We start from the raw sequence: 22760 nt of genomic DNA on the forward strand, positions 1-22760 counted from the left end.
GGGTCAGGCAGACGCCTCCTCATGCTTCACCAGGGTGCGGCGGCGGGTGGACCCGCTGCCTTCACCCAGGCGGGCGCGATGGCGCGGGGGCTGGTGGCGGCCACCGCTGGAGGAGCTGCTGCCTGAGGGAGAGTCGCCGAAACTTGGCGAACCCCGAGCACTGCCGACTGTACGCCAGTCGCCATCTTCATGCTGGTCTGTGCCGGGGTTGGGCAAGCGGCTGCGGTCATCGTCCTTAGGGCAGCACCCGGCACGACGACCATCTTCCCCAAACACCCTCACATAGAGGGTGGCGTCGCCATCGAACTTGAAGTACATGGTACACCACCGGCCCAGGCCACGCGCGCGGGCAAAAGTTTGCCACCCGCGCGTCAGGGCCCCGTTCCCAGAGATAGAGACCTCCAGCGAAGCCTAGGAGGCCCTGCTGCAGCAGCCGTTTGCCTGGAGCCAGAAGCCGCACCGAGCGCTGGCCGGCAGTTCATCTACGAAGAAACGTGGGAGCTGGAGCCGGGTGCTAGATGGGTCCGCCAACCACACGACGAACTCCGGCAGCACCTCCGCAGACCGGAAGTGTGGTCTAGGGGGGCGCACACCCATGGCGTGCCCCCCCGTCGGCAACTTGGCGCTCACCACCACGCAGGGAACCGTCTCCATGACCGCGGGAGGCTACCATGGGGACCGTGGTGTACTCGCGAGGGCGGCCTCGGCCGTGTTTGGTCGGGGGAGGATCAGGCCCTGCCCGGGGGGCCTTTCCTTTCTCCGCAGCCGAGAATCTCTTTGGGGCCATGGGGACGGCGATTAGCCAAGAAGAAGAAAAGGAGCAGCAAGAAGGGATGGACTGAAGGGGCTCGCCCAGCCCCGTACTTATAGCTGGAGGAGGCCAACTGCCGAGCACCACGGTCGCAGTTTATCATGACCGGTTTCTCTGCATGCAGGGACTTGTCAAGTCATGTGGTCGCCGAGGCGTCGTGGGAAGCGCATACTGTCAGATTTCGGGTTCCGGCAGACCCTTGAGGTTCGAACACTGGGGTGCGCGCGGAGATTTCGCCTCCTACCTACCTGCACCCCTCCGCCATGCTAGGATCTAAACTAAGGAAAGAACAACACAAGAGACACAGGGTTTATACTGGTTTGGGCCACCGTTGTGGTGTAATACCCTACTCCAGTGTGTGGTGTGGTGGATTGCCTCTTGGGCTGATGATGATGAACAATACAAGGAAGAACAGCCTCGCGAGGGTCTGTTCTTGGCTGGGGGGATGAACTACTGAGAAGAGTTCAATCACCTTTTCCTCTCTATCTCTTCCTCTCTCTCTCTCACTTCCGACCTCCCCCTTGCTATGTGGGTGGCTGGTCCTATTTATAGAGGCCCTGGTCCTCTTCCCAAATATCGAGCGGGAAGGGAGCCAACGATGGCGGGCTAATTTGAAGGGGGACAACAAGTATCAGCTATCCTGACAAAGTAGTCTTCGCCTGCGCAAAGCTCTGGTGATGACGCTGTCTTGGGCTCCATGGTGACCTCCATCTCGTAGTCCTCCTGGTCTTGGTCTCGTTGCACCGAAATGGCAACATTTGCCTGATGCCTCGGTACTCCGCGGCTGCGCTTGCCCCCTTTGCACCAAAGAGGGAAAGGAGGACGCTGCGTATGCTGGAACCCGCCTAGCGCCCTGAGTCGTCATGGCTTGCGTCACGGGCACCTCGTGAGGTACCCCTCCTTGATCTCTCCGCCTCCTCGTGAGCTAGCCTGACAAGGCCGTGCCTGAGGAAGCTCCGCGTCGTCCGCCCCGCGAGGCTTGGCCCCTCGCGAGGGTCTTGGGTTTGTGTTGGTGAAGACGGGCCGTGCTGGGCCCCCCTTTGAGCCACGACGCAGGCCGCAGGCAGGCAAGTCTGGGGACCCCCGTACCCAGAACGCCGACAGTAGCCCCCGGGCCCAAGGCGCGCCCGGACTTGGCCGTGCAGGGAGGCGGAAGGGCAAGAACAAAGCGCCATGGGCCCTAACAGCCTGCGGCCTTGGGCGCCGCGTGGCGGTTGACTGGACGTGGGCGCCTCCACTTCCCCACGACGCCTCGGCAACTGCACAGATTAGACAAGTCCCTGCATGCAAAAACGGGTCATGATTACCTGCGATCGTGGAGGTCGGCAGTTGGCCTTCGCCGGCCATAAGTACGAAATGGCGCGCGCCCTTCCAGTCCATCCCTCCTTGCTTCTCCTTCTTCCCGATCCTTGCTCCGTCTTTCCGCGATGGCTCTGATCTGCCGGTTCTCGACGGCAGAGAAGGGAAAGGCTCCCCGAGAGGGGCCAGACCCACTCCCGCCGAAGAAACGGCTCATCCCCCGTGGCCCGAACGAGGGGGCCCTTCAGGTGGTGTCGAGGCCTTTGTGCGAGCGGGCGCCGCCGGGGTTCCCGCTTCCGTTGTACGCCCACGTCGAGGGCCACGAAGGAGCCGATGCTGACCACCACGGGCGGCGCCGCCGTCGGCGCCGCCTGGCCACGAAGGTGTGGGTCGTCCCCCCTGGGGTCCACACCGAGGGCTCCTTCCAAGAGTTCGTGCTCCACGTCGCCATTCCTCTTCAGTATTGGATCCGCCTTCCTCCCTTCTTCGCCTCCATCATCCTGCAGGGGGAGCCCCTGGAGTTCTGCCTACAGCACGTCAGCTGCAGCACCCTCGCGACCGAGGCAGAGGTCGCGGTCGTCATCCTGGGCGAGGTCTACATGACTCGGGGCTAGAGGGAGATCTCCCGGGTTTGCAGGACAAGGGGAGTCTTCGCGATCTACTTGGACTACGACGGTGCTTCGGTGATGCTCTTCAAGGTCTTCGATGCGAGCGGGCACCGGCTGGAGTGCTGCCCCGGGGAAGGTGGCCAAGGCCCTGCTGCAACAAGGACTGGGCTCGCCACCCGCTCCCTTGGAGGCTCCTCAGGCGGTGGAGACGCCGGAGGTTCCAGCGACTCCGGCGAGTTCTTCGCGACTCCGGAGACGAGAGACGGCAGCTACGAGCCCCCGAGCCGGCACCGCTCCTGGAGCAGGGCGGGCTTGTCAGGCCGCCGCCGACTCTGATCTGGATGGGGTTGGCATCGGTGCTTGACGGCCCACTGTTGATGATGGCGTCTTTTGCAGGGATGCGTGTAGTTTGTGTCCCTTTAGGATCTGTTCCCTGCGAGGAATCAAAAACGCATCCCGTAGGGGCTTGTAAGGTGCCTGTGATCCTGTTTTGTTAATATAACCCTTGTCGTAGAATTGCGCGAGTTGCTCATCCCGTCTTAACTCAGTCCTCCCTTTCGAACCTCACGAGGGCTTGGTGCTCTGTGCCAATAGGTCCTAGGCCCAAGGCGGCTTCAGCCGTCGCTGGTATGCCAGGTCGCGATGCCGTGGTCAAGGCCAGGAGGTGAGCGACCCGGAGTCCGGTAAGAGCCCCTGAGTCACGATGCTCAGGAGGTCCCCTTTGGCGCCCAAGCAGCCGTCGTTTGGTGAGAAAGGAGAGCGGCGTCGCTAACATGGGATAGCATTAGGTGCGGGGATGGTGCCACGGTAGCTGGCGCTTCCGGGCGATGAATTATCTCGAGGATCAGGGGCCGCTCTCTGGTGTGTCGCCGGGTCCGTGCATCGGCAGGCGCGAGGTTGCTCGGCGAGGTCCTCGTGTGTCTCTCTGCCCTTGCCTTTGCTCCCCTTTCTTCTCTACGTCCTCGGGTCCCGGCCCTCGAGCAAGTCTCAGCCGTCGCTGGTATGCCAGGTCGCGATGCCGTGGTCAAGGCCAGAGGGTGAGGGTTGGAGAGCCAGTAGGAGCCCTGAGTCGCGATGCTCAGGCACCCCCCCTTTCACGTGCAAGCGGTTCGCGCGGACGAGAGCGAAGGAGACACCGCAAGGGCCTTGCCCGACGCAGCTCCTTCAGGAAGTCCTGCAGGTCCATCACAGAAAAAACAAGGGGTTGCCATGACAGTTGACAGTCAGCCATTGGTTGCTTCCGAGGGGTAGTGAGGCACTGAAGGCTTGACGAGGTGACGCTATGTGGGGCTGCCGCGGCCAGAGCTCAGCCATCCAGGTTTGTCGGTGTTGCAGGGACGGACCCATGCGCAAGCGTCGTGCCGTTTGGGACCAGCTTCATTAGTTGGCGTTAGCTGAGTAGGCAACTGGGTAAAACACATTAGCCGCGAAGGAGTGGATTCGTTCAAATAGATGCTGGGAATGCGGACATCACTGGGTCAGGCCCAAGCGACTTGGGGGGTCATGCAGCCCGAGGGGCGCCCCCAACAAGGTAAGCTAACAACATGGAATAAAAGGGATACACGCCACAGGGACGGACCCACACGGCCTGGGAATAATGCAGCCTTGGGGGCGCTCCCAGTTGGAAGTGAAACTAGAAAGATGTCACCTGATGATGTTGAGGACGAAGGAGCATTGATGTAGCAGACTCGGTAGGCTGCGGAAGCCGATCCTCATGAGCCCCCAAGCCCAGGGGCCTCGGGAGGCTCCGGAGGCGCTGGCGGCTCCTTGCGGGCCATCTCCATCTCTGCCAGGGCAGCGGAACGCCCATCCTCTCGTGCCTCCGTGATGCCCCTCTTGAGGCGCTGGTACGCGTCAGCCGCTTTCGGCAAGCCGTAAGGCATGCGAACATAGCTGTGGGGTGGGCCTCCGTAGTGCCCCACTCGTGAGGGCCAGAGGTGCTCCAAAGAGGCGACTCGGTTGAGCCCTGGTATGTCGATGCAGACGCGCAGCCCACCATCCTCGCCTGGATGGGCAGCCACTGCTGGCAGGCGGCGGCCGCCTTTCATGACTCTTGACTCCTATAGCTCCTGAATGGCCTTGCTGACGAACTCCTGAGGGTCTGGATCTCCTTTCCTTGCTCCTTCTTGAGGGAAACGTGCTTCAAAACACGCCTCCATGTGGTGCCCAAGCGCCTCCCTCGTGACCCTAGCTAGGTCGGTGGCCCTCCAGGGGAGATCCCCCGAGCCCTACCTGAGGAGGGCGCCGGGTGCGCTTTCCTATGCGATGGAGGGAGGTTCCCCCTGGGCAGGCGCGGGCCCAGAGGGGCCTGCCTCCTGAGTGGTCGGACCGGACGATGTCTTCTTCTTCTTAGGGGTGGTCTCGGGAGGCCTCCTTCTTCCACGATCCGGGTCTTCCAGTGATGCGGCCTGAAAGGATCGTTCCAGGGAACACACCGCGTCCTTCTCTTCACAGGGCACCGTGATGACTCTGCCGCTTCCTGGCATCTTGAGGACGTTGTAGCCGTGGTGAGTTACGGCCATGAACTTGGCCAGCGCTGGGTACCCAAGGATGGTGTTGTATGGTAGGCGAATGTGGGCGACGTCGAAGTCGATGAGCTCGGTGCGGTAGTTGTCGCGTGCCCCGAAGGTGACAGGGAGGCGGACCTGCCCAATCGGGACCGTGGAGCCGTCGGTGATACTGGAGAAAGGCTTGGTTGGCTGAAGCTGGTTGTAGGGCACTTGGAGGTTGTTGAATGTCTCCACGGGCAGGACGTTGAGCCCTGCCCCACCATCGATGAGGGTCTTGGTGACCACCAGTTGCTGATGATCGGGGAGCAAAGCATCGGGAGAACTCCGGCTGTAGCCGCACACTTGAGCTGATCTGCTGAGCTGAACGTGATGGCGCACGCCGACCACCTGAGAGGGCGCATGGCTTCGAGCCTAGGGAGGACTACATTCACTTCGCGGGCGAACATCTTGAAGATGTGCTGAGATGCGGGGGCTTGTGCTCCGCCCAAGATGCAGGCGATCGCGCGCGGCTCCTGGAAGCCCCCAGCCTCCTCGTCCTGGTGGCGGTCCTCGTTTCTCCTTGGCTGCGGCGGCAGCGGTGGGAGGCCTGCGTTGCCTTGAGGGCGATCCTCGCGAGGCTGATCCCTCCAGTCTCCCTCGCAAGGCTGATCCCACCATCCTCTCTCGCGAGGCGGGTCTTGCCAGCGATCCTCGTGAGGTTGGTCGCGCCACCCTTGGCGCGGGCCATGGTCTTCCCAGCGTCCTGCGTTCCTTCATCCTCCTCGACCGTAGCCCCGGTCACTGTGGTCGGGGCGACGGCGAATCCTTCCTTCTCGCACGGCTCGGAGTTCTTGACATTCGTTGGTGTTGTGGGTGTGGAGGTCGTGGTACACACAGTACTGGCTGCCCTTGGAAGGTTCGGGCTGATCTCTGCCCCGCTTGGTGTCTGGTTCCGCCGCGAGCTTCTTCTCTTCTGGGTCTGCGGCAGGCAGCTCGAGGAGGGAGAGACGCCCTTCCTCAGCCCTGGCGCACTTGTTTGCCAAGTTGAACAGCTCCAAGGAAGTGCACAAGTCTTCATGCATCGCCAGCTCCTCTTTCATCTTGACGTCGCGCACGCCGTCGGAGAAGGCCGAGATGATGGCCTCCTCAGTCACCTTGGTAATCTTGAGGCGTGCGTTGTTGAAGCGCTGGATGTACTTCTGCAGGGTTTCCCCAGGCTGTTGCTTGATGCGGCGCATGTCGCTCACGGCGGGTGGCCGGTCGCGAGTGCCTTGGAAGTTGGCGATGAAGCGGGTGCGCATCTCGTCCCAGGAGGAGATTGTGCCTGGAGCCAGGTTCAGGAGCCAGGTGCGGGCCCCGTCCTTGAGTGCCATGGGGAACCAGTTCGCCATGACCTTCTTGTCTCCGTTGGCAGCTTCGATGCCCAGCTCGTAGAGCTGGAGGAACTCTGCAGGGTCAGCCGTGCCGTCGTAGCGAGGAGGCAAGTCTGGCTTGAACTTGCCGGGCCACGCGACGCTGCGTAGCTCGGTGGTGAAGGCACGGCAGCCTGCTGTGGCCACGGGAGGCCTTGGGTGATGGGGAGCTTGGTCTTTCATGTCCCCACGCGCTGCAGCTAGGAGCAGCGCGGGGTCTTGACGCGCGGGAGTAGGAGCATGGTCGCGACGTGCTGGAGCAGGGAGCGCCCGGGCAGCTTCTTGCGGGCGAGGGACTTCCTGGCAGCTCTGCTCTTGCCGCGCTGGCGCCTGACGGAGCGGGTTCCGCCTAGGGGCCACGCGCCTTGGAGCCATGGCGTCTTCTTGAGGAGGAGGTGGCAGGGGCGCCGCCTGAGCCTCGTCGCTCGCGCGGGGCGGGGTGCGGTGCAGTGGAACGGACGCCGCAGGAGAGCCCCCCGCGGCACGGATGAGCTCGGCGACGCGGTCGAGCCATTCTTCGTAGACGTCATTGACGGGACGGTAGCGCAGGAGCTCATTTGCCGCGATGAGTGCAGCCCGAGCCTCCATGGGCGCACGGAGCGCGCGGGACAAAGAACCAGCTGGGGTGAGCGAGGGAGTTGCGGTGCGGCCGTCTTGCCGCACAGACGGATGCTGGGACGATGCTTGCCGCTCGTCCCCCGCCGGGCCGGTGGTGGCATTGACGGCAGGTGACGCGGAATGGCGTGGATGCCCGCCGACAGGGGCTGTCTGGGCGACGCGGGAAGCGAGTGCGGCCCGGCGCTCGGCGCGGGCCCGACAAGCGTCAGACATGGGCGTGATGGCCGGAGGAGAACGTGGTGGTGGAAGACGAATCCCGGCGCACCCCTACCTGGCACGCCAAATGTCGGATTTCGGGTTCCGGCAGACCCTTGAGGTTCGAACACTGGGGTGCGCACGGAGATTTCGCCTCCTACCTACCTGCACCCCTCCGCCATGCTAGGATATAAACTAAGGAAAGAACAACACAAGAGACACAAGGTTTATACTGGTTCGGACCACCGTTGTGGTGTAATACCCTACTCCAGTGTGTGGTGTGGTGGATTGCCTCTTGGGCTGATGATGATGAACAATACAAGGAAGAACAGCCTCGCGAGGGTCTGTTCTTGGCTGGGGGGATGAACTACTGAGAAGAGTTCAGTCACCTTTTCCTCTCTATCTCTTCCTCTCTCTCTCTCTCACTTCCGACCTCCCCCTTGCCATGTGGGTGGCTGGTCCTATTTATAGAGGCCCTGGTCCTCTTCCCAAATATCGAGCGGGAAGGGAGCCAACAATGGCGGGCTAATTTGAAGGGGGACAGCAAGTATCAGCTATCCTGACAAAAGTAGTCTTCGCCTGCGCAAAGCTCTGGTGATGACGCCGTCTTGGGCTCCATGGTGACCTCCGTCTCGTAGTCCTCCTGGTCTTGGTCTCGTTGCACCGAAATGGCAACCTTTGCCTGATGCCTCGGTACTCCGAGGCTGCGCTTGCCTCCTTTGCACCAAAGAGGAAAGGAGGACGCTGCGCAGGCTGGCACCCGCCTGCCGCCCTGAGTCGTCATGGCTTGCGTCACGAGCACCTCGTGAGGTACCCCGCCTTGATCTCTCCGCCTCCTCTTGAGCCAGCCTGACGAGGCCGCGCCTGAGGAAGCTCTGCGTCATCCGCCCTGCGAGGCTTGGCCCCTCGCGAGGGTCTTGGGTTTGTGTTGGTGAAGACGGGCCATGCTGGGCCCCCCTTTGAGCCACACCGCAGGCCGCAGGCAGGCAAGTCTGGGGACCCCCGTTCCCAGAACGCCGACACATACGCCCACGTCTAGTCAACCACCACGCAGCACCCAAGGCCGTAGGCTGTTAGGGCCCGCGGCGCTTCCCACTTGCCCCTTTGCTTCCCTGCCAGGCCAAGCCCGGGCGAGCCTTGGGCCCGGGGGCTACTGTCGGTGTTCTGGGAACGGGGGTCCCCGGACTTGCCTGCCTGCGGCCTGCGGCGTGGCTCAAGTGGGGGCCCAGCGTGGCCCATCTTCATCAGCTCAAGCTCAAGACCCTCGCGAGGGGCCAAGCCTCGCGGGGCGGACGACAGGAAGCTTCCTCAGAGGCGGCCTCATCAGGCAGGCTCGTGAGGAGGCAGAGAGATCAATGCAAGGGTACCTCGCAAGGATCTCGTGACGCAAGCCATGACGATCAAGGCCAGGAGGGCGCCAGGCGGGCGCCGGCCTGCACAGGGTCCTTGTTTCCCCTTTGGTGCAAAGGGGGCAAGCACAGGCCACGGCATCAGGCAGAGGTTGTCATTCCGGTGCAACGAGACCAAGACCAGCAGAGCGGCAGGACGGAGGTCACCGTGGAGCCCAAGATGGCGTCATCACAAGTGCTTTTGGCAGCCGAAGACCATCTTTGGTCAGGATAACTTGTACTAGATGTTCCCCTTCAAAATGGCCAATTGTTGGCGCCCTTCCCGCTCAATTATTCGGGGAGAGGCCCAGGGCGTCTATAAATAGAGCTAGCCTCCACAAAGGAAGGGGGGACACCCAGAAGAAAGAGATACGGGTAGACAGACATCTAGACACCCCGAGAACATCGAGAGATCTGGTAGAACCCTAGCAGAGAGAGAGAAAGAGAGGCGACGGAACTCACCCTAGCAGTTCATCGCACCATCTCAAGAACACCTATCATGAGGCTTTCCTGCCCTTATACTATTCATCATCAGCCCCTGAGGCAATCCACCACACCACACACTGGAGTAGGGTATTACACCACAACGGTGGCCCGAACCAGTATAAACCTCGTGTCTCTTGTGTTGTTCATCATTTTCATCTTAGTTTGCACGAGAGGATCAGACGTAGATCGGTAGGGGAGAGATCCCCATGCGCACCCCAGTGTTTGAACCTCAAGGGTCTGCCGGAACCCGAAATCCGACAATGGTTGCTTCTTCTTGTTAGTTCTGGTAATGTCGCGTTTGTGAGGATCCGTTCGGCTGCATCCATTTGTCTTCTTCATGGACCCGTTCTTCCTCCTTGCGGGATTTTAGGCAAGATGACCATACCCTCGAAATCACTTCTATGTTTGCTTGCTAGTTGTTCACTCTATTGCTATGCCGCGATACCTACCACTTGCTATATCATGCACCCATATTTCCATGTCAAGCCTCTAACCCACCTTTCCTAGCAAACCGTTGCTTGGCCATGTTACCTCTTTGCTCAACCCCTCTTATAGCGTGGCTAGTTGCAGTTGAAGTTTAAGTTTGTTCCATGTTTGGAACATGGATATGTTGGGATATCACAATATCTCTTAGTTAATTAATGCATCTATATACTTGGTAAAGGGTGGAAGGCTCGTCCTTATGCATGGTGTTTTGTTCCACTCTTGCCGCCCTAGTTTCCGTCATACCGGTGTTATGTTCCTTAATTTTGCGTCCCTTACGCGGTTGGCTGTTATGGGAACCCCTTAACAATTCGCTTTGAATAAAAATACTCCAGCAAGGACCAACCTTGGTTTTACATTTTCCTAACAACCTATACCTTTCCCTTGGGAGTAATTAACCCGAGAGTCATCTTTATTTTAACCTCCCCGAGCCAGTGCTTCTCTAAGTGTTGGTCCGAACTAGATCCCCTTGCAGCGCCACCTCGGGGAAACTTGAGGGCTGGTTTTAGTTGTACGGATTGCTCATCCGGTGTTGCCCTGAAAACGAGATATGTGCAGCTCATATCGGGATGTCGGCACATCGGGCGGCTTTGCTGGTCTTGTTTTACCATTGTTGAAATGTCTTGTAACCAGGATTCCGAGTCTGATCGGGTCTTCCTGGGAGAAGGAATATCCTTCGTTGACTGTGAGAGCTTGTGATGGGCTAAGTTGGGACACCCCTGCAGGGTTTTGAACTTTCGAAAGTCGTGCCTGCGGTTATGGGCGGACGGGAATTTGTTAATATCCGGTTGTAGAAAACTTGACACTTAACTTAATTAAAATGAATCAACCGAGTGTGTAGCCGTGATGGTCTCTTTTTGCCGGAGTCCGGGAAGAGAACACAGTCTCATGTTATGCTTGAACGTAAGTAGTTTCAGGATCACTTCTTGATCATTTTAGCTTCTCGAACGTGCTTTGCTTCTCTTCTCGCTCTCTTATGCGTAAGTTGGCCACCATACATGCTAGTGCTTGCTGCAGCTCCACCTCACTACCTTTCCTACCTTTAAGCTTAAATAGTCTTGATCGCAAGGGTGTGAGATTGCTGAGTCCCCGTGACTCACAGATACTTCCAAACAGATGTAGGTGCCGATGATGTCAGTGCAGGGGACACTACCGAACTCAAGTGGGAGTTTGACAAGGATTCGGGCCGTTACTATGTGTCTTTTCTGGATGATCAGTAGAGGAGCCCAGTTGGGTCGATCAGGGATCTAGCATTTGGGGTTTTCTTCTTTTATTTTGGTTCCGTAGTCGGAACTTGATTGTATTTTGGATGATGTATGGATTATTCATGTATTGTGTGAAGTGGCGATTGTAAGCCAACTCTTTATCCCTTTCTTATTCAGTACATGGGATTGTGTGAAGATTAGCCCTCTTGCGAAAAACCTACCACACGGCTATGCCTCTAAGTCGTGTCCCGACACGTGGGAGATATAGCTGCATTGTGGGTGTTACAATAAACCAGAGGGTTTAGTCCATAGGACAACAGCAATCATAATCATAGGCTAGCTTCTAGGGTTTAGCCTCTACGATCTTGTGGTAGGTCAACTCTTGTAATACTCATATCATCAAGATCAATCAAGCAGGAAGTAGGGTATTACCTCCATTGAGAGGGCCCGAACCTGGGTAAACATTGTGTCCCCCGACTCCTGTTACCATCAGCCTTAGACGCACAGTTTGGGACCCCCTACCCGAGATCCACCGGTTTTGACACCGACATTGGTGCTTTCATTGAGAGTTCCACTGTGTCGTCACGATTAAGGCTTGATGGATCCTTCGATCATCGGCAATGATGCGAACGAGGGTGGGGTTTTTATCCCCGGACAGATCTTCGTATTCAGCGGCTTCGTCCTACAGGCCAACTTGCTTGGCCATCTGGAGCAGATCGAGAGCTATGCCCCTGGCTATGAGGTCAGGTTTGGAAGCTTGAACTATACTGCCGACATCCGCGGAGACTTGATCTTTGACGGATTCGAGCCCATGTTAGGTGCGCTGCACAGTCACGACGAGCATGACTTAGCTCTGCCGTCGGACGACATTCAGGAGATCACACCTGTGCCTAATCTAGCCCTCAATCTGGAGCAGATCGTGTCGTCCGAGGATGGGTGAATGGACCCCGCCACGGAGGCCGCACACTTAGCAGCGATAGAGCCGAATACTGACTTCACCTCCTATGAGACCTGTGTTACCGGACCCTTGGATTCATCCCCGGCCACAGGGTCCGAACCGCTTGCATCCATGCCTATCGAATCTTATTGGGCACCAATCATGGAGTTTACCTCCGTGGATATCTTTCAGCACTAGCCCTTGGGCGACGTGCTAAATTCATTGAGGTCTCTGTCCTTGTCAGGAGACCCTTGGCCGAACTATGTCCGGCTTGAGTGGGAAGCGGACGAAGAAGAAATTCATTCCCCACCCACCACCCACATAATAGCCACTGTCGACGACTTAACCGACATGCTTGATTTCGGCTCCGAAGACATCGACGGTATGGACGACGATGCAGGAGAAGAACAAGAACCACCGCCCACAGGGCGCTGGACATCCACCTCATCATATGATATATACATGGTGGATACCCCCAAAGAAAGCAATGGCAATAAGGCAATGGAGGATAATCCCCTCGAGAAGCAATATAAGCACCGGCGTCATCGACGCCGCTCTAAGCCCCGCCATAGCAAATGCAGTGATACCGGCACAAGAGACAATAACGCTGCAGACAGTGCCGAAGACGAAGAGAATCCCCTCCAACCAGGCTTCGAGCGGGAGGATGGGCAAGCCAGCCCTAAGGAACAGGCGACAAACGGAGAATCAGGGGATGACAATTACATGCCCCTCTCCGAATCATGTCTTGGCTCAAATATTGGATTTGCTCGGCTCCCATGTTTTGTTGCCTTATGTTCCGCTATATCGGCTAAGGCGGCACAGGGAGAATTACTGCGATTGTGTCCTGGTTCTTCCGGACAAGCACCTCAGTAGAGAAAGCTGAAAACTGACTGTCATGATACGGCGAGAGCTGGTTAGCTGTTCGAGAGGTTGTAAAATCTTTAAGGATTCATCCCGCATAATGCCATAACCAATGGAGCATGCGATGGATCGGCTTTTCTTTCGATCAGGTGCTTATAGAGCCCCTCGTGTGGTCTTCCGAACACCTGGGGTTGCGCCTACCTTCCTTTTCTAAAGCTCCTATGTCTAAGTGAGAGTGACAAAGCCCTATAGTACGATTGCCTGGTTCGCTGTGCTGAACACCTCCTTCAAAGGACCCAAAACTGGGATAAAGAGTGATCAGGTTTATCCCGAACACCCCCGTACTTCCTACATGGGGGCAGAAGCCGACGACTGGCCAACTCACAACATTAATATATAAAACAGCCGCGCAGGAGGATAAACTTTCATATAACAGGCAATAAATAATAGAAATGACCTTGTTCAACATTACAAAGGACAACATGATTGTATTCATGGAAATATAATGTCCTTGGTGCATCGCTCCGCCGCAAGGCAGGATCCTTTCAGGACACTTTCATAATATAACTCAGGCTTGCAGTGCTCCTTTCCCTCCGGCGGTCCCTCGGCCACCAGCTTTTCAGCATCCATCTTCCTGTAGTGCACCTTTGCGCGGGCGAAGGCCATTCACGCACCCTCTATACAGACCGACCGCTTGAAGACGTCCAGTCGAGGGAAGGCACTCGCAAGCCGCTTCACGAGCCCGAAGTAGCTGCCTGGAAGCGGCTCAGCGGGCCATGCCGGATAATCAAATCCTTCATGGCTAGCTCGGCCGCCTTCTGCAGTCCGATCAGCTGTTTCAGTTGATCGGCAAAAGGCACCGGATAATTCGGTGCCAGATACTATGACCAGAAGAGCTTATCCCTAGTGTTCCTTTGTTCGGCTCGGTAGAATTGTGCGGCATCAGATATGCTGTGTGGCAGCTCCGCAAATACCCCTGGAGAAATCCGAACTCAAGATTAGAAACATGATTTTCTCCCCAAATACTTGCCTTACATGGAACAAGCCTTACCCGCCGCGATCTTCCTTGCCTCTTGGATCTCCTGCAGGGCACCTTGGGTTTCCCCCTGGAATCGCATGCGGCCTGATGAGCCTTGGTAAGTTTGGATTCTTTCTTCGTTAGACTCCGCTCCAAGGCCTCACATCTTCTCACGACCTCCTGAAGCTCTTGCTGAGCTTCAATAACCCTGGCCTCGTGCTTCTCATGAAGATCCCGCTCTGTGGCTGCCTTTCTCTCAGCCTCGACAACAGCCTTCTTAAGAGTATCGACTTCGGTCATCGCCCCTGGCGCAAATCATAAAACATATTTTAAAATCCGTTCGCACTGAACGTGAGCAAGGTTCGTGCATACCTTGTTTATCCTCCAACTGCCTTTTCAACTGGCCCAATTCTTCTGTGGCCCGCTCCATACTTTGATTTAGTATGGAGACCTCCACAGTATGAGAGGTGGCAGTCCCTACAGACGCCTGTTTATAATAGAAGAGAGGTAAATGTCATCAAGTGAGTCTCCTGCTAACATAGATTTGATCCTCTGTCCGGTTCTTTCTCTCACCGAACGGTGTATCAGGGGCTGCTATGTATACAGTACACTCTTCGAAACCTCATAAAGCATACCTCAAAGCCTCTTATAAGGCTAATACAGGCTTCATTCAGTCCACTCTCCGCAGACTAAATCTTCTCAATCACCGCACCCACAAGGGCACGGTGTTTATCGACGATGGAGGCGCTTTTCAGCACTGCCAATAAAGTATCCAACACCTCTGGTTGGACAGAGGTTGCCGGTGCAACATGTACACCCCCTCTAGCCGAGGGAGGCAGGCTGGTTGATTCTGGAACCATATTGGTCTCCGGAATTGTGTCCGGCTGGGGGCCGAATTCAAGATGGCTCCTGCCGCCGACGCCCATGGGAGCCTTCTCTCCCATGTGTTCGGCCCCTGAAGTTTGACCTCCTAGCGCCACCTTTGCAATCTTTTCCCCCCTCCTTGGCCTGGGTCCTCCTAGGACAAAGACTCGGTGTCATTCACATGTTTGGGGGAAGGGGCCTTCGGGGGTGTCCCGCTCTCCATAGCGTCTGAGCCTAGCAAATCCTCCGACGAGGTTTGCTCCGCGCGAGACCTTGCCGGACTGCAAAAAGTATGGCCCAGATTAAAATATTATGCCATGATAAGTCTGGACGCGTAAACGTGTTCGGATTTTATATACTCACGAGTTCACCAAGGGCTGAGCCCTGGGATCCCACTCCGGGCTGCTATCAGCGGCGGTGGACTCCTCTAGAAGAGGAGTTTTTCCCTTCTTAGGCGACTCGGCCTCCAATGATGTGGAGGCTGTCCTTTTCTTTCTTCCCACCACTGGGGATTCGTCTTCCTCCTCCTCCTCGTCCTCCTCGGAGGAAGAACAAGCATTGGAGTCTTCGAATATCGTGTCTGAGGCGCCACGATGACGGAGGCCGCCCCTGGTCTTCTTAGCCCCTCTCTCGGCCTTCTTCTTCGGTGCCTTGTAGGGCGCCGGTACCAGCGGGCCGGCCGGTTCTTCAGGTAGTGGGGCCGGATAGTAGATCTGCCCCGCCTTCTTCGTCTAGCACTAGGAGAGTTGTGGAAAACACATTAAACGTTTCCCTTGGGTTATGCGAATAAAACTTATAATGGCTTACCGAACTTGCGGGGAGGGACAGGTGGTACCTGCGGTCCTCGGCTGAGTCCGGCTATGATTTGCCGGACTTAAAAAGCACCTTCCAGATGTCTTTGTGTGAGGAGCCAAAGAGCTCTCGCAGGGTCTGTTGCTTGGCTGAGTCGAATTCCCATAAATTGCAAGCCCGGTGTTGACAAGGAAGGATCCGTCGAACTAACATCACCTGGACTACATTGACAAGTTTGATATTCTTGTCTTCCATATTCTTGATGCGCGTTTAGAGCACCGACAGCTCATCGGACGAAGACCAATCCAGGCCCTTCTTGGGCCAGGACGTAAGCCGCAGGGGGCTTCGGATCGGAATTCAGGAGCAGCGGCCCAATTCGTGTCGCACGGCTCAGTGATGTAAAACCACTGCTGCTGCCACCCTTTGACGGAACATTGAAAGTACCTGTTGGCCATGTGATGTTGGGCATCTTGCTCACCATGGCGCCTCCGCACTCGGCGTGATCACCGCCCACTACCTTGGGCTTCACATTAAAGATCTTCAGCCATAAGTCGAAGTGTGGCGAGATGCGGAGAAAGGCCTCGCACACGACAATGACCGTCGAGATGTTGAGGAAGGAATTGGGGGATTGATCATGAAAATCGATCCCATAGTAGTACATGATGCCGCGAACGAATGGGTGGAGGGGAAACCCCGGCCCGCGGACAAAATGTGGGAGGAAAACAACCCTCTCGTGGGGTTCCGGAGTAGGAACGATCTGTCCTGCTGTCGGGAGATGATGGCTGATTTTCTGGGCCAGGTACCAGGCCTCCCGAAGCTTTTTGATATCCTTCTCCCGGACGGTAGAGGCCATCCATTTGCCACCTGCCCCGGATCCAGACATTTTCGGAAGGCCTTTGTGGCCGGAGAGGACGAACGCTTGGGCGTTGGGGCTCGAGCGGAGGGGAAAGGATAAGCAGAAGAAGAAGGCGTGGGTGAAAAAGGGGAGTCCTTATCTCCTTATAAAGGCGGCAGGGATCCAACGCCTCCCACTTGCCTGGTAAACTCGCTTATTCCCCAAGCGTCCCGCTAAAGACGCGGTTGGATTACCCATACCCGTATTGATGAGAATCTCGAGATAGGGGGACACGATCTCTGCTTTGATAAGACATGCCCATAAAACCGCCTCGCGACATGCGCAGTAGCTGGTTAGGGAGAACGGTTCGAATAAAGACCGGATTGTGGCGTGGTGTCACGTTAGGAAAAGTTGTCAGCAGATTAGATTTGTGGAATATTGCACTCTCTGTAGTGGTATCTGGAATTTGTTTTCCAGAGCCGGACACGATCCTTGTATTCAAAATCTTCTATGGAGTATTCGGAGAAGGAACCCACCTTGCAATGCCGAAGACAATCTGCGCGCCGGACTCATCATCATTGAAGCCTGGTTCAGGGGCTACTAGGGAGTCCTGGATTAGGGGGTCCTCGGACAGCCGGACTATATACTTTGGCTGGCCTGTTGGACTATGAAGATACAAGATTGAAGGCTCCGTCCCGTGTCCGGGTGGGACTCTCCTTTGCGTGGAAGGCAAGCTTGGCGATTCGGATATGTAGATCTCCTTCTCTGTAACCGACTCTATGTAACCCTAGCCCCCTCCGGTGTCTATAGTCCGTAGGACAACAACAGTCATAATCATATGCTAGCTTCTAGGGTATAGCCTCTACGATCTCGTGGTAGATCAACTCTTGTAATACTCATATCATCAAGATCAATCAAGCAGGAAGTAGTGTATTACCTCCATCGAGAGGGCCCGAACCTGGGTAAACATTGTGTCCCTCGCCTCCTGTTACCATCAACCTTAGACGCACAGTTCGGGACCCCCTACCCGAGATCCACCGGTTTTGACACTGACAGTCGCTGCCCCACAGCCACTTGTGGCCCCGCCACCCGTCGAGCCGCCACCTGAGGCGTTTCCCCGGGCGAACTGGGCGCTGCCATGTCGCCAAGCCGCCGCTCCCCCTCCAATCCGTGGCCTCCACATCGCCCTCCTGCTCCTCCCAGCCACGCCAGGCCACGAAGCCCATCGTCGGCTCGCCCTGGGCCGCAACTGGGCCTGAGGCGCCCATCCTGCACCGCAGCCCATCCCGTCGCCTCCTTGCTCGCGCCGCCCGGCTCCCAAGCAGCGCCTCCCGCACCGAGCATCATCGCTGCCTCGCCAGAACCCCGCCACGTCAGATCCTCGCCGTTGTTGAGCAGCGCGCCGCCGTGCCACTTCTCCTCCTTCCTCCCCTCGGTTCCCCTCACCTTGCTCTCTGGTTCTCGCGTAGGTGCGCCGCCCTGCTATGGCTCCGAGCTCGCCACCGGCCCCGTTCTGCCTCGTCCCGTCCTCGCCGTGCATCTGCCGTCCCTGCCACCGGATCGCACTTCTCCACCATCCTGCCGCAAGTCCCACCTCCGCCGCCCGGCCCCGTGCCGTAGCCTCGCCGTTCGCTGCCGCCGCCATGCCCAGGGTCGAGCAGTTGCTCGACCTGGCGTTGCGCGCGTGTGTGGGCCGCAGGAGCCGACGGCGCATCTCCCCCCCAAGGCTAAGCCGTGGCCTCCTCTCAGGCCAGCTAGGGTGACTGCCTTGGGCCAGTTCTCAGTTTCGGCCCACCCCGTGTTTTTTTCCTCTGGAGCATTTAGCTATTTATCCAGGATTTATCTGTTTTACAGAATAGTCCCTAGAGTTCATGCATTTAATAACTCATCAACCATGCATCATTTTAAAATGTTTTATATATGTAAAATGCTTAGAATTTTATCTAGTTTCATAATATGCAACTTTCAACCATGTTTAAAATGCGGTTTGTGTTTATTTTGTATAATGCCATGTTAAACTGATTTATTTCATAACTAAATAATTGTAGCTCCAAATTTAATAAACTCTATATGTAAATGGGGTAGAAAAATGCCTAGTTTAACATGGTGCACTCATCTTGCATGTTTAACAACTCTAAAAATATGGTTTAGGGTAGAACAGTACCATATTCATGGATTTTCTAGAATTGTTGTTGTTGTTTCCGGCCTCATTTAAACTTGCTTAATTGTGTAGTTTTCATATGCTTCACCTCTTGCCATGCTTAACAACATTTAAAATTGTTGGGTACATAAACAAGACAGAACAAAATAATTGATGTGGTGTTTCATCAATGTGCAACTCGTTGCATATTGAGCTCCACTTTATTTGTAGTATTGTTTGTGCACTTTGCCATGCTTATGTGATGGTTGTTTACTATGTTGCTTGCTTCTTTCTGGGTTGCTTCTCTCATTAGCTTCGATTTCGTTCCGGAGTTGTGAGGATCCGTTCGACTACATCCGTTTGTCTTCTTCGTGGAATCGTTCTTCTTCCTTGCGGGATCTCAAGCAAGATAACCATACCCTCGAAATCACTTCTATCTTTGATTGCTAGTTGTTCGCTCTATCGCTATGTCGCGCTACCTACCACTCGTTATATCGTGCCTCCCATATTGTCATGTCAAGCCTCTAACCCACCTTCCTAGCAAACCGTTGTTTGGCTATGTTATCGCTTTTGCTCAGCCCCTCTTATAGCGTTGCTAGTTGCAGGTGAAGTTGAAGTTTGTTCCTTGTTGGGACATCGATATGTTGGGATATCACAATATCTCTTATTTTAATTAATGCATCTATATACTTGGTAAAGGGTGGAAGGCTCGGCCTTATGCCTGGTGTTTTGTTCCACTCTTGCCGCCCTAGTTTCCGTCATACCGGTGTTATGTTCCTTGATTTTGGGTTCCTTACGTGGTTGGCTGTTATGGGAACCCATTGACAGTTTGCTTTGAATAAAACTCCTCTAGGAAGGCCCAACCTTGGTTTTACCATTTGCCTAACAACCTATCACCTTCCCTTGGGTTCTGCAGACCCGATTGTCATCTTTATTTTAACCCCCCCAGGCCAGTGCTTCTCTAAGTGTTGGTACGAACCGAGCCGCCTGCGGGGCCACGTTGGGGAAACTCGAGGGATGGTTTTACTTGTAGCCTGTCTCATCCAGTGCTGCCCTGAGAACGAGATACGTGCGACTCCTATCGGGATTGTCGGCACATCGGTTGGCTTTGCTGGTCTTGTTTTACCATTGTCGAATTGTCTTCTAACCGGGATTCCAAGACTGATCGGGTCTTCCCGGGAGAAGGAATATCCTTCGTTGACCATGAGAGCTTGTGATGGGCTAAGTTGGGACACCCCTGCAGGGTATAAACTTTCGAGAGTCGTGCCCGCAGTTATGTGGAAGATGGGAATTTGTTAATATCCGGTAGTAGAGAACTTGACACTTAACTTAATTAAAATGCATCAACAGCGTGTGTAGCCGTGATGGTCTCTTTTTGGCTGAGTGCGGGATGTGAACACGGTTTTGGAGTTATGTTTGAACGTAAGTAGTTTCAGGATCACTTCTTGATCACTTCTAGCTTCTTGACCATTGCGTTGCTTCTCTTCTCACTCTTATCTGCGTAGGTTAGCCACCATATATGCTTAGTGCTTGCTGCAGCTCCACCTCATTACCTTACCCTACCCATAGGCATAAATAGTCTTGATCTCGCGGGTGTGAGATTGCTGAGTCCTCATGACTCACAGATACTTCCAAATAGTTGTAGGTGCCGATGATACCAGTGCAGGTGACGCAATAGAGCTCAAGTGGGAGCTCAATGAAGATCTTGATCATCGTTATGTGTCTTTTCTGGTTGATCAGTAGTGGTTCCCAGTTGGGACGATCGGGATCTAGCATTTGGGGTTGTCTTCTTTTATTTTGGTTCCGTAGTCGGACCTATATTGTATTATGGATGATGTATGTTTAACTTGTTATTTGTGTGAAGTGGCGATTGTAAGCCAACTCTTTATCCCTTTCTTATTCAGTACATGGGATTGTGTGAAGATTACCCCTCTTGTGACCAAACCACCATGCGGTTATGCCTCTAAGTCGTGCCTCGACAAGTGGGAGATATAGCCGCATCGTGGGTGTTACACCATGGTTATGTGGCAAATGGGAATTTGTTAATATCCGGTTGTAGTGGACTTGAACTAAACTCAATTAAAAGACACCAACCGTGTGTGTATCCGTGACTATCCCTTTTTGGGTGCGTCCGAGAATAGAACACGGTTGGGTTATGTTTGAACGTAAGTAGGTCAGGATCACTTCTTGATCATTACTAGTTTGCGACCGTTGCATAGTTTCTCATCTTATTCTTGTACTCGTAAGTTAGCGACCGTTGCATCCTCACCACTTACCCTTTCCTACCCATTAAGCTTTGCTAGTCTTGATACCCATGGTAATGGGATTGCTGAGTCCTCGTGGCTCACAGATTACTACAACAACAATTGTAGGTATAGGTAATGCGATGACCCGACGTGAGAGCGATGCTTGAATGCTTTTGGAGTTCTTCTTTGATCAAGGGATAGGTTCTGGTTCGAGGAGCCTGGGATTAGCAGGGTGGATGTCGTTCTTCTTTTTCGTTTGATTTCATCCATAGTCGGCTGCGCTGCTCTAAGTCCCGCCACAACAAAAGTAGTGATACCGGCACAAGAGACAATAACACTCCGGATAGTGCCGAAGACAACCACAATACCCTCCTGCACGATGTAGAGCGGGAGGGTCCACAAGCTAGCCCTCCAGAGCAGGCAGCAGATGGAGAATCGGAGGAGGACAATTACATGCCTCTCTCCGAAGACGAGGTGAGCCTCGGTGATGAAGAGTTTATCGTGCCTGAGGATCCTGTCGAGCAGGAGCGCTTCAAGTGCCGGCTTATGGCCACAACAAATAGCCTGAAGAAAAAGCAACAACAGCTTAAAGCTGATCAAGACTTGCTAGCAGACAGATTGACCGAAGTCCTTGCGGCCGAGGAATACTAACTCGAGCGCCCCTCCAAGAGTTACCCAAAGCGCAGGTTGCTACCTCACGTCGAGGAGGAAGCATTGAAACCTCCATCACTAGTGTGTGATGCGGCTGACCGGCCACCGCGTGGCCGAGCCAGAGAGGCATTTCAGCTTGAAGTTCAGCCTGCACCCCGCCACCAATCAATCAAAAATACCAAGGCTCGGGGCAACACACGGGACCTGCGAGACGTATTGAACAGCAGGGCAAAACATGCAATGTCAATATACGGGTCACGGGGGCGCGCGCCAACGCGGGACGATGACTGTCGCGCCGGATACACTAAAAGTAAATCCGACTGGGCCGAATATAGCAGACAAGACTCATATGAACTATGTCGTGATATAGCCCGGCACAGAGGCGCGGCACACCCCCTATGCTTCACTGATGAAGTTGTGGATCATGAATTCCCAGAGGGTTTTAAACCCGTAAATATCGAATCATATGATGGTACAACATATCCCGTTGTATGGATTGAGGATTTCCTCCTTCACATCCACATGGCTCGCGGGGATGATCTACATTCCATCAAGTACCTCCCACTAAAACTCAAAGGACCAGCTCGGTATTGGCTGAATAGCTTGCCAGCAGACTCCGTCGGTAGTTGGGAGGATTTGGAAGACGCATTCCTTGACAACTTCCAGGGCACTTATGTGCGACCACCGAATGCTGATGACTTGAGCCATATAACTCAGCAGCTAGGGCAATCGAGAAGGCAATTTTGGACACGGTTCCTAACTAAGAAAACCCAAATTGTCGTCTGTCCGGATGCAGAGGCCTTAGCGGCATTCAAGCATAACTTATGCGACGAGTGGCTTGCCCGGCACCTCGGCCAGGAGAATCCGAAGTCTATGGCAGCCCTCACAACACTCATGACCCGCTTTTGCACGGGCGAGGATAGCTGGCTGGCTCGCAGCAACAACACATCAAGGAATCTGGGCACTCCGGATACCAAAGATGCCAACGGCAGACCCCGTCGTAACAGACAAAAGCACCACAACAACGGTGATAACACCGATGATATGGCAGTCAATGCCGGATTCAGAGGCTCTAGACCCGGTCAGCGGAAAAAGCCATTCAAAAGAAGTACTCCGGGCCCGTCCAGTTTGGATCGCATACTAGATCGCTCGTGTCAAATCCACGGCACCCCCGATAAGCCAGCCAATCACATCAACAGAGAATGCTGGGTGTTCAAGCAGGATGGCAAGTTAAATGCCGAAAACAAGGACAAGGGGCTGCATAGTGATGACGAGGAGGATCCCCGCCCGCCGAACACAGGAGGATAGAAGAGGTTCCCCCCACAAGTGAAGACGGTGGACATGATATACGCAACCCACATTCCAAAGAGGGAACAGAAGCGTGCACTAAGGGACGTCTATGCGATGGAGCCGTCGCCCCAA

Source organism: Triticum aestivum, chromosome 3A, assembly GCF_018294505.1.
Source record: "Triticum aestivum cultivar Chinese Spring chromosome 3A, IWGSC CS RefSeq v2.1, whole genome shotgun sequence".
NCBI lineage: Eukaryota > Viridiplantae > Streptophyta > Magnoliopsida > Poales > Poaceae > Triticum > Triticum aestivum.